The sequence below is a fragment of the Lytechinus pictus genome, chromosome 1 (genome assembly GCF_037042905.1).
Source record: "Lytechinus pictus isolate F3 Inbred chromosome 1, Lp3.0, whole genome shotgun sequence".
Taxonomy (NCBI): Eukaryota; Metazoa; Echinodermata; class Echinoidea; order Temnopleuroida; family Toxopneustidae; genus Lytechinus; species Lytechinus pictus.
Window position 1 is genome coordinate 31,160,109 of NC_087245.1, and position 12,126 is coordinate 31,172,234.

Below are 12,126 nucleotides of genomic sequence, written 5' to 3' on the forward strand. Positions count from 1 at the left end.
GTGTTGGTCAGTTGTAGCTTTCATTTACACGTTGGAATAAGTCACTTAGACTTTGTTTCTTAGGAAAAGGGCAAAATAAAGTTTTCCATGAATGTTTTCATTGAAAATCTCGCATAAAGTACGGTCTCCTTAACCGTTTGAAAAAAATTTGGTACTGAGCAACAATGAAATAATTATAATCCCGAAGAACATTCACAAATTACATAAACTATGCGTTCTTAAACTCACACGGAGCCATGTCGGTGGCCGTGATGTTTGGCGGTTCATTGTTGCATGTTTGGGTGATGTAAAGAAGTGTTTATTTTCCATATTTGTTGTTTAACACGAGTTCCTCTCCACAATAACAATGAAATGTTTTATATAGGCCTCAATTGTCTGAAAACAATACATTTTGATACCAGTGCAGCAGCTCATTTTAATTTCTTAATTAACGTTCAGAAACAAAAGGAAATTGAAGAAACAAAATGTCTGCCCAAACAGGTGCGAAATGTTTTTAACTACGCACATAAAGGTGCAAAACTTTTAGGGCGCAAAGTTGCACCCCAACTTAAAGCTCATAGGCCCAAAGGTCTCAAAATTGTACTTTTCTTTCATAATTATGATAGACGTACATTATTGTCAGACGAGATGCCATCCAAATCCTTTCATTTAGTTTTGCACAGAATCAAAATTTCCTTTTGATGCCAGTGCATCATTTTAACTTCATCTCAGAGGGGCTCAGAGACCAAAAAAAAATGAGGAAACAAAATGTCTGCCGAAACAGTTAAACACGGCCCTTAGTCATTTCAATAAACTACATTAATGTCAATGAAATATCGCTCCGTGAAATCCAAGCTTCGTTACGGTGGATATAATTCAGGGCATATGTCAAATGCGTAGAAACATTCTGCCCAGGCCAGTCAAAGGAGTTGCTTATTGAAGAAAAGGTCAGAGGTTAATGAAGCATGGTTGTGTCGCCTCTTCGTCGAGTTCGTCCATGATAGGCCATGGTGTGTCATTTAAGTAATGGCAAAGCCACGTTTCGTTTCGTGTGATGTGTTTAAGCCCCTAACAAGTTGATCATTTTTCATAGATTTTTGCTCATGCTTTTCGACAAGCCTACAGAAAGCCTCCATGTAGGCCTATCCGATGTCAGACTCATTAAATCAGAACTCATATAGACGTAATTATAGCAGGGTCTTGAATCAAATCCATATTAACGTCACGTAACTATAGGCCTATCCATAAAGGACAAGTCCATCCCAACAAAAAGTTTATTTGAATAAAAAGAGAAAAATCCAACAAGCATAACTGCATAACACTGAAAACTTCATCAAAATCGGATGTAAAATAACAAAGTTATGATATTTTAAAATTTCGCTTAATTTCACAAAACAGTTATATGCACATCCTGGTCGGTATGCAAAATTAATGAGGAGACTGATGACGTCATCCACTCACTATTTCTTTTGTATTTTATTATATGAAATATTCAAATTTTCTCCTCAATGTCAAGTGAAAAAACGATAACTCATCCCTGCGTGCAATTAGCATTGTTTAATACTGTATATGGTTTAGTCAAGTTGGTCCATATTGTCAAATTTGTAAAAAATGAAATAATGTATAATTCAAACAATAAAAAACGAAAGAAATAGTGAGTGAGGGACATCATCAACTTACTGTTTCATTTGCATGTCACTGAGTTGTGCATATCACTGGTTTTATTTGAAGAAGCGAAACTTTAAAATGTCATAACTTTCTTTTTTTACATCCGATTTTGATGATATTTTCTGTGTTATGCTAGTTTGAATTTTCTCTATTTATTCAAATCAACAGTTTCCTGTGGTGGACTTGACCTATAAATTCGAAAATATATAAATTTTCTATTTAGAAATTTATTAAATGCTATACTATATACTTTATTACTTCTACATGTCGTTCATAAACATAAACGTCCTGGTTATGTTTAATAATAATCTTGAAGGGGCTAGCAAGATGGTTAAAATTCACAGGGTCGACTTGTATAGGGTAATGTAGGATTCTAAAATGTAACGGAAATATATTTGATTTGCTAATGATATCACCTCCAAAATGATTTAAAAGATTACACAAGCAAGAACGATAACGGGTTAAAACATGATTACAGTATTCAAGTATTAACAAGGAAACATCATTTTATTATTCTAATGAACTCATACAGAACTCTTACTGAAAGTTATGTTCAAAATTAAATGACTGGCCAAACCTTTCGCATATTGAGTTATTTGTAATTGTATTTTCCAGCTGTCCATAATAATCTTGTCATCCAAATTATTATTTTTTTGTAAATTCGATATTATTTGGTTGCCATGGCAATAGCTTCAGATGTTATTTATACATTTTGCATCAAACATATCTACATGTATGTTTAGCACACTAAGATTAGGGGAAATGCAAGAAAAATCAGATTCTAAAGTCCCTTTTTTAATCAAAACTGGTACTAAATGATCCGTTGCTATGGCAACAGGCCATTTGGAACATGAATATTTATCGTTGAATTCAAGTATTACCAAGGCAACATCAATGTTTATCATTCTAATTAGTTCATGCAGAACACTCACTGTATTATTTCCCCCTAAATTGAGTAGGTAAAACCTTACGCATGTACATGTTAATTTTCATTGTATTTTCCACCTGTCCATTGTCTTGTCAACCATGTTATTTTTGTAAATTAGATGTTATTTGGTTGCCATGGCAATGGCTTAAGATGTTATATTCATAAATTTAGTCACAAACATATCTCGATTAGTACCTTATAATTAGGGAAAATGGAATGATGATCATACATGTATTCTACATTTTTATCAATATTTTTACCTTTCTAGAGGGAAATAAGCTGTTGCCATGGCAACAGGCCCTTTGCAAAATTGTTTCTTTTTAAATTTAATTCAAGCTTTGCCAAGGGAACATAATGTTTTATCTTTATAAAGAACTCCTGCATAACACTTTCTGTATTTTTTGTTCAAATGAGGGGGTCAAAACTTAAGCAGACAGATTAAGTAAATTCCACTTGTATTTTCCACCTGTCCATTGTCTTGTCAACCATGTTATTTTTGTAAATTAGATGTTATTTGGTTGCCATGGCAATGGCTTGAGATGTAATTTACTCATTTAGCAACCAAAGTATCTTTGTTAAGCACTGTAAAATTAGGGAAAATTAAAGATAAATCATATTCTAAAAATTTTTATTTTTCTGGGGAAAAACAAGCCGTTGCCATGGCAACGGACCAATTGGAACTATCTTGATGATCTTGAATATTTCTAAATTTCATATGTATTCAATAGGGAGCCTGAAAATTATCATTTTGGTCATCTATATCATGTTTATTTACCATTTACATGGGAATGTATGTTATTTTAGGGAAATTAATCCGTTGCCATGGCAACGGCCGAAAATGGCATTTTCACGGTGATTAAAATTGCTTTTTGCCTCCCGGGCACAGGTGACGCAAAACAAATATGTTATTTTATAATGATAAAAATAATAATGATTATCGCTTAACACCTGGTAGACAAACGTAAGACCAAGTATGATCATTCGAGGGGAAGAAATCAGCACAAAATTCACCTCTAGTTCAAAGAATTTTATTCATCAATAGAGTAAGCGAAAAGACGAGATGGAAAATAACAAAATGGCTCGGTCGTTTATTGATGAAGTGAAGATCTGGTAAAAAAAGTAATGGTTTCTTTTTTTTCACGGACCACATATTTCGTTCAAGTTTTCGAACTCAGGATAAATCCTTGTTTTTGTTATAGTTTTCTCCAGAGTTGGATATAAATACTTGTACTTCATTCTCGATCAGTTCTTGATATTATCTTACTTTCTCTGTTTGGAAAAAAAATGTTTTCCTTTCGCAGTTTTAAAGAAATAATCATACCTAATCAGCAAATAATCATCATAATAATTATCATTATTATAGATAGTAGTAGAAGTAGTAGTAGTAGTAGTAGTAGTAGTAGTAGTAGTAGTAGTAGTAGTAGTAGAAGTAGTAGTAGTAGTATTAGTAGTAGTAGAAGTAGTAGTAGTAGTAGTAGTAGTAGTAGTAGTAGTAGTAGTAGTAGTAGTAGTAGAAGTAGTAGTAGAAGTAGTAGTAGTAGTATTAGTAGTAGTAGTAGTAGTAGTAGTAGTAGTAGTAGTAGTAGTAGTAGTAGTAGTAGTAGTACACTGTTAAAAAAATTATCCTTAAAGGAGAATGAAACCCTTGAAACCAGCTGAATCCATATCAAAGAGAAAAATCAAAGAAACATATTGTTGAAAGTTTGAGGAAGATTGAATGAATAATAAGAAAGTTATGAGCATTCGAATATTGAGATCACTAGTGCCATGTAGATCCTCCCAACGACAATGCGACCAAGATCTGTGATATCACACACGTACAACTCCCTCATTACTTTAGTACTTATTTCACTTATATTCTCACTTTTACAGAGTCTATCACAAGGTGAGGTGTTCTCTTTATGAGATGACAAATACAGAGGTTTCACAACATTATATTATCATTGATGAATCGTTTGTCATATGATTAGAATGAGCAAAAAGAGATGTTTTGGGGTATATTTTCAGTGTCCAAATGGGAGAGTTGTACGTGTGTGACATCACAGATCTTGGTCGCATTGCCAATGGGAGGATCTCCATAGCATTAGTGCTCTCGACATTCAAATGCTCATAACTCTTTTATTGCTAGTCCTATTTTACTCAAAGTTTTGTTGATCTTATTCTTTGATTTTTCTGCTTTCACAAAAGCTAACTTGCTCCAAGAGTTTCATTCTCCTAAAGTAAAAGAAGTTCCTGCAGCAGTCTCGAGAACACCTGTAATCTTACCAAATTACAGAAAATTGGTATTTGGTGTATGTAATCCTACAAATTTCCTTAAATAAAACACCTTTTTCCCCTTTTTAAACAGACCTGTTCTGTTAAATTGCAGAAAAAATTATGTTTTATGAATTTACAGAATGATTCTTTTATTGCTTTCTGCAAAATATTGTATTTTTTCTGTAAAATCACGTTTTTTTTAACAGTGTAGTATAGTAGCAGCAGCAGCAGCAGTAGTAGCAGCAGCAGCAGTAGTAGTAGTATAGCAGAAGTAGCAGTAGTAGCAGTCAGTGGTAGTAGTAGTATAGTATTATAAAATCACGTAGTACTAGAAGTAGTATAGTAGTAGTAGTAGTAGTAGCAGCAGTAGTAGCAGTAGTAGTAGTAGTAGTAGTAGTAGTAGTAGTAGTAGTAGTAGTAGTAGTAGTAGTAGTAGTAGAATAGTAGTAGTAGTAGTACATAGGCGGATCCAGGGGGCCCGAGGCTTCCCCCCCCCCCCATTGGTGGATCAAAAAAAGAAAACAATAAGCGAAAAAAAGGAAGAAAGGATCGAGGAAAAGAGAGAAAAGGAAGAGGAGGAGGAAGAAGACGAGTGAATAAATTAAGTTGAGGGAGCCTTGGAAAACAAATAAACAAAAAATATTTCATGTCACTTCATTGCCTGTGTAGTGATTTACATATCTTGCTCAATATGGAGCTTGAAATATCGAATTTGAAAGTCAATATACAAAACATACTTCAGGTCGGAAATAGAAATTTCATTATTTTGTTAGATTTGCAAATTTATTTTTAATAAGTGTTCTGTAAAAATGTCAGTTTTATGGTCTGAATATTGAAATTTTCTGCTCGCGTTGCGCGCTCGCAAAATTTGATTTGTTTGGCACCTATTATTTTCGTATATTCCATAAAGTTCTCAAAATATCCCTATTCAGGTCTGATTGTCAACACGTATCAGCAAGCGCTACACGCTCGCGTTTTGAATGGTGAGTTATGTATATCGCAATATTAATTATATATAATTATAATAACAAACTACTTAAATTTCCCATTTCCGTTTATCAAAAATTTCGTCTCGCGATTTGCGCTTGCATTGATTGTGAAAAATATATTAACTCATGCATCCTATTCATAATTACAAAAGTGCTTGAAAATAAAATGTCCAGTTTTCAGGCTCTCATTAGGCTCATTAGATTAATAAATAAGATATTAATTTCATTGTCTCCTTTGGCAGAATATAATATTGACAAGTATCATCTCGCACTTAGAAAGAGGAAAAGGAAGATAGTCATCATTTGAATATGATGACATAATGTCCTTAGAATGTCCCTATGTAAAAACTCTAAGTATTAATATTAAAAAATGCCAGCTCTTTATTAAGTGCGATCCATATCCACCTCACAGTGCTTGAAATATAGAGCTTAAATTGACCCTTTTCAGATTGGAATATGAAAAATTTTGAGCTCGCGCTTCGCGCTCGCTTTATTGATTTTCATGATATGAAAATGTATTTTAGAATGTCCAGATTCTAGCTCTGAATCTGAAATACTCGCGCCTCATATTTAATCAGATATGTACGCAGCTTGTTCTTTATTCCAGATTAGAATATCAAACAATTTCTGCTCGCTCTTTGCGCTCGCATTATATCCCCAATTATTCATCCGTTTCATGATTTACAAAACATGAATAGAGTGTCCCGTTATTATGTCTAAATCTCGAATCATTCAGCTCGCGCTTCGCGCTCGCAACAATTGTTTAGTTTTATACCTATCCTAACTACTGTTCACGATTACAAAAGGTGCTTAAGATTTCCATTCTTGAAAATTTTTCAGCTCGCGCATTTGATTGTTAAAATGTGTAACGTCTTCATGGCTGCTGCAAGCAGTTCTTAATAGGTACCATTCGATCAGTTCAAAACGTTCATTAAAATATATTTAGTTGCATACACATGTTCTTTAGGGTCACATACTTTGCCCAGAATGTTCAAATTTTAGGACAAAATACATAGAATTTCAACAAAAAATAGCTCGTGCTTCGCGCTAGCACTATTTAAATAAAGATTATGAGGTTATTATATAATATGTTGATTTAAAGCTAAGAAGTGACTACTATAGTATTAAGACTAGACACTAAAAATAATCATCTTCGAGCGGCCGATCGGCCCCCCCCCCCTATTGGCGAAGGCTAAATCCGCCCCTGGTAGTAGTAGTAGTAGTAGTAGTAGTAGTAGTAGTAGTAATAGTAGTAGTAGTAGTAGTAGTAGTAGTAGTAGTAGTAGTAGTAGTAATAGTAGTAGTAGTAGTAGTAGTAGTAGTACTAGTAGTAGTTAAGTAGTAGTAGTAGTAGTAGTATAGTAGTAGTAGTAGTAGTAGTAGTAGTAGTAGTAGTAGTAGTAGTAGTAGTAGTAGTAGTAGTAGTAGTAGTAGTACTAGTAGTAGTTAAGTAGTAGTAGTAGTAGTAGTATAGTAGTAGTAGTAGTAGTAGTAGTAGTAGTAGTAGTAGTAGTAGTAGTAGTAGTAATAGTAGTAGAAGTAGTAGTAGTAGTAGTAGTATAGTAGTAGTAGTAGTAGTAGTAGTAATAGTAGTAGTAGTAGTAGTAGTAGTAGTAGTAGTAGTAGTAGTAGTAGTAGTAGTAGTAGTACTAGTAGTAGTTAAGTAGTAGTAGTAGTAGTAGTATAGTAGTAGTAGTAGTAGTAGTAGTAGTAGTAGTAGTAGTAGTAGTAGTAGTAGTAGTAGTAGTAGTAGTACTAGTAGTAGTTAAGTAGTAGTAGTAGTAGTAGTATAGTAGTAGTAGTAGTAGTAGTAGTAGTAGTAGTAGTAGTAGTAGTAGTAGTAGTAGTAGTAGTAGTAGTTGCAGTAGTAGTAGTAGTAGCAGCAGCAGAAGTAGTAGTAGTAGTAGTAGTAGTAGTAGTAGTAGTAGTAGTAGTAGTAGTAGTAGTAGTAGTAGTAGTAGTAGCATAGTAGTAGTATAGTAGTAGTAGTAGTAGTATAGCAGTTGAATATGATGGCGCTCTTCAATCTCTCAAGATTGTTCGCGCCAGTCGCTTTCGGAAGTAATGGGACTTCGGCAAAGAAAAACCTATGTGAAGTCTAACCATTTGGCGACGATTTTAATAAAGATTACTCACCCATCCACTTGTTAGTAGGTCCTACAAAATTTCATATATATATTCATATGTATGTATATATATATATATATATATATATATATATATATATATATATATATATATATATATATATATATATATATATATATATATATATATATGCATTATTGACAAAATAATATCATGTGTGCTACATGATTGCTCATAGAAAAGGGCATGCTAACCAAAACGATTACTAATTGAGTTGTTGCATATAGGCCTATATAAAACTTAGTAGATTTGATTTGATTTATTTTCTTCTGCATCCGTATACAATACAATTTTCATTACGTAACATACATATCGGTAATTGATTTGGTATGAATCATAAAGAAAAAAAAATACTAAATGAAAAAGTCATTCTAAACAAATATGATTTACTACCAAAAAAAAAAAACATTTACAGGCGCAGGACAAGGATTGTCATTATTAGCAGATCGCTTGAAAAAATGACAACCCCGGAATAAAACTAATTGAATTAATAGATACATTTATAAAGCAAAATGGAAATTTTATTTTGTTCATAATTTTATAATGATGAAGATAGAAATGATAATAATGAGGATGATGGTGATAATGGTGAAAATGAAGGTCACATAATAGTCGGGGTAAGTTAACAATAAGTTCTTTAAACATAATGCGTCTCTCTTTTTCATATTAAAAAATAAATAAAATGTAATGTTCAATAGTTTTTTTTTAATGTATACCTCACAGAGGCCTGACGACTTTATTTTGAGACTTATAATAGTTTAATTTACCTACTCTTAATTTGTAAATTGCTTGCAGTTTATGGCCGTCAAAGGATGGCGCTATACAGCTGTTCTTAGCGGTTCGCTTTCCTGGCAGTATGTTGGCAGGTCTGCTACATCAGAGAAAGGAAGAGAGAGACCGTGGGGGATAAAAAATTATGAGGGCCTACGTCTTTCTTTCAAGCAAGGAAAGAAAGAGCCCGGCATTAACCTCTCGTCATCAGCCTCCTTTGGCAGCGGGGTTTTCCGGGAGTTTTCCGCCTGTCCAGTTATCAGCTCATTATGAATCAAATGCACAGTGAAATCATGGGGGGGGGTAGTAAAAGAAGCCCAAAAGTAATAAATGGGGAGGTAGAAGTGGAGCTTCACGTGGGAGAGCCAATCACGCCTCTCGTACAGACAGTGACGTCATTTAAAAAATCCCCAATTTCGCGGACATAATTCTGCGTGTTTGAAGCATTCAAAGAGAGAACTTTAAACTATCAATTAACTGAGTTTCATCGGTCTCCATGATAAATTTTTACGACTTTCAATATATTTCTACTTTAAGACTGTGAACATGGTGAAAGAAAATGAATGTTGATGACGCAAAAAAAAGCCACCATCACCATCACCACCACCACAATAGATCGATTTTGTGTAGGTTTCCAGATGTCAGTACAGTCAGTTACATCCAAGAAAAAGGGACAAGGAACAGAGAGAGGCGGGAACCCCCCCCCCCCCGGGCACCTGCGAAATACTCTGAATACATTTCCCCCTTTTTTATTCTTATTTTTGCGTTTTATTGCCCCCATAGTCCTGTGATATTACACCTATTGTTTCCCTCCTGAAGGAAGTGATCTGAAAGAATTCTTGGCAAGTACTTCCGGCCTAAAAAGTGAAAGTCATTTTGGTCCAGGGCAGAATTCGTGGTAAAAGTGTGTGACCAAGGGAGTAATGTATTCCAATATTTATCAAAATAATGATTTCCAGTTGCATATCCAGTTGAAAAAATATATAGATATACAACTGGAACCATGCAGATAAGGATAGCTTTTACCAATGTCAAGTATTCGAAACACTTATTTAGGGGTGGGTGATTGAAATATTGGAAGAGTTCATTATTTCAAGTGTATTCATACCTACAGTTTAAGATATTTTTCATTACTTTCATTGAAATTAACATTTTTTTTTTAATTTTTCATCATTTACAGAATAATTTTGTAATAAAAGAATATGAATAGGCCTATAGAAGACGCAATTCCACTATACAGTGCGTCCCACAAAAAACGAAACCGAGATTTATCGATGATTTATCATAACTTAATCTCAAATACAATAGACAAATGACCTACCATTGTAAAGCTTATAGAATCTCCTCTTTCATCTGAAATTACTTAGATTATTTCTCATTCACGCATGGGTGAGCAAAAACAGTTTGAAGAGGGGATACCAAAAAGTCATTTAGCGGGATGTATCTGGGGTGCCGGGTAAAAATGGCAGAAGTAAAAATGGCAGAGGAAAAATGGCAGAGGTAATAATGGCAGAGGTAAAAATTGCAAAGGTAAAAATGGCAGAGGTAAAAATGGCAAATGTAATAATGGCAAAGGTAAAAATGGCAAAGGTAAAAATGGCAGAGGTAAAAATGGCAGAGATAAAAATGGCAGAGGTAAATATGGCAGAGGTAAAAATGGCAGAGGTAAAAGTGGCAGAGGTAAAAATAGCAGAGGTAATAATAGCAGAGGTAAAATGGCAGAGGCATAAATGACAGAGGTAAAGATTATGACATGCTAAATCAACTAGGAAGACAGAGCCTTTCCGGTTAATATCAGTCATAATTATTGAACTTGAATGGACTCCTCTCGACAAAATGAGTATTATGAACTGATTTGATATTATATGGTTATTTGTCATCATTTTAGGTATATACTTTATAGGTCTAAACTCAAAAATTTTCATGCCAAAATTATTTCAATTAGTGATTGATGAAAGTATTCATCTTGGCCAGTTCGTATATGGTAGAACAGCACTTCATCCCATACACTAAACAAATTTTAATGTAAACACCAATGTGCGTTACCATTGACACAAAAGTTCGGGATTTCTTTGAACCACTTGCATAACTTGAATAACCGAAAAATAACAAAACGCTCTGTAATAAAAGTAATTTTTATATTTCAACATCATAATGGATCCGAATAGATATTGATATGATACGCATGTACAGTAGTTTAATGTAAATGATATAATAATAGCAACTAGTGTTCAGTTTTTCAGAGCAATACCTCATTGCACCTAGTCCAAGTGGATGTCAGGTTCCTAAACTAGTTTCTATGGTAACGGTTACCGCATAAATTTTGAAATGTGTAGCAAATCAGGGATTTAAATTAAAGGGGTTTCTTAGGTACCATTCTATCGACCTATTTTTAAGTGGAAATTCATCCTGACAAATGGTTTACTGTAAAATTAGCCAAAAAATATATTGGTGGTTTGCGGAAAGTCCATCATAAGAAAGTTATTGGAAGTTTGAGTTTTTGATCTGTGACGTCATATACTAGCAGCTGCCCCGTATTTTATGCACCAAAATATATACTTTTAATTTTTTAAATCAGTGGTTCATGATTGCCAAAAAATTCTTTCAGGAGCGGATGTGAAATGATGTGTATGTTGATATATTTAAGGTACAATAAAAACCATTTTCATTTTTTTAAGAAAATGACATTTCATTTATATTTATTGTTACACCATATGTGGGAAAAACTGCTCGGAAATGACGTCGCCGTTAAAATGTAAAATTCTTTTTGCTTTTTTAATCTTTGATAGATTCCCTAAAACCCCCACCAATATCATTTTAATTATTTTCTGCTATTTCTACAATAAACTTTACGTCAGTGTGAATTTCCCCTGTAATGAATTAAGTGTAATACTTGGGGTCCAAAGTGTGCTTCAAATTTGAGTATTAGAAGAGCGATTTGACATAAGACCGTGCATGTAAGTCCGGAAAAATAAGAAATACCAACTCAAGTGTTATCAATTTGGTGCAGAAGATCTACAGTATCATTTAAAAATGTTACCCTTTCCATTAGTCAAACATTATATTTCCAATTTTCTTCTCAGAACCTTTCTTAATCTACTGTATGCATGGAGGAGATTTTGGATTTTTGGCATGGGGGTTTATACCTCTGTCATTTTTACCTCTGCCATTTTTACCTATGCCATTTTTACCTCTGCCATTTTTACCTCTGCCATTATTACACGGAGCCGTATCTGGGTGTCAAAAAGAAAACCACATTAAAAAAATCAATATCTGCTCTTTAATTTGATACCTCAACTACAGAAAATGGTCAAGAAATAACAAAGTTCTGGTTATTTAAAATAAGGCTTGAATTTCAATAATTTCATAAAATGAAGAGGTTCTACA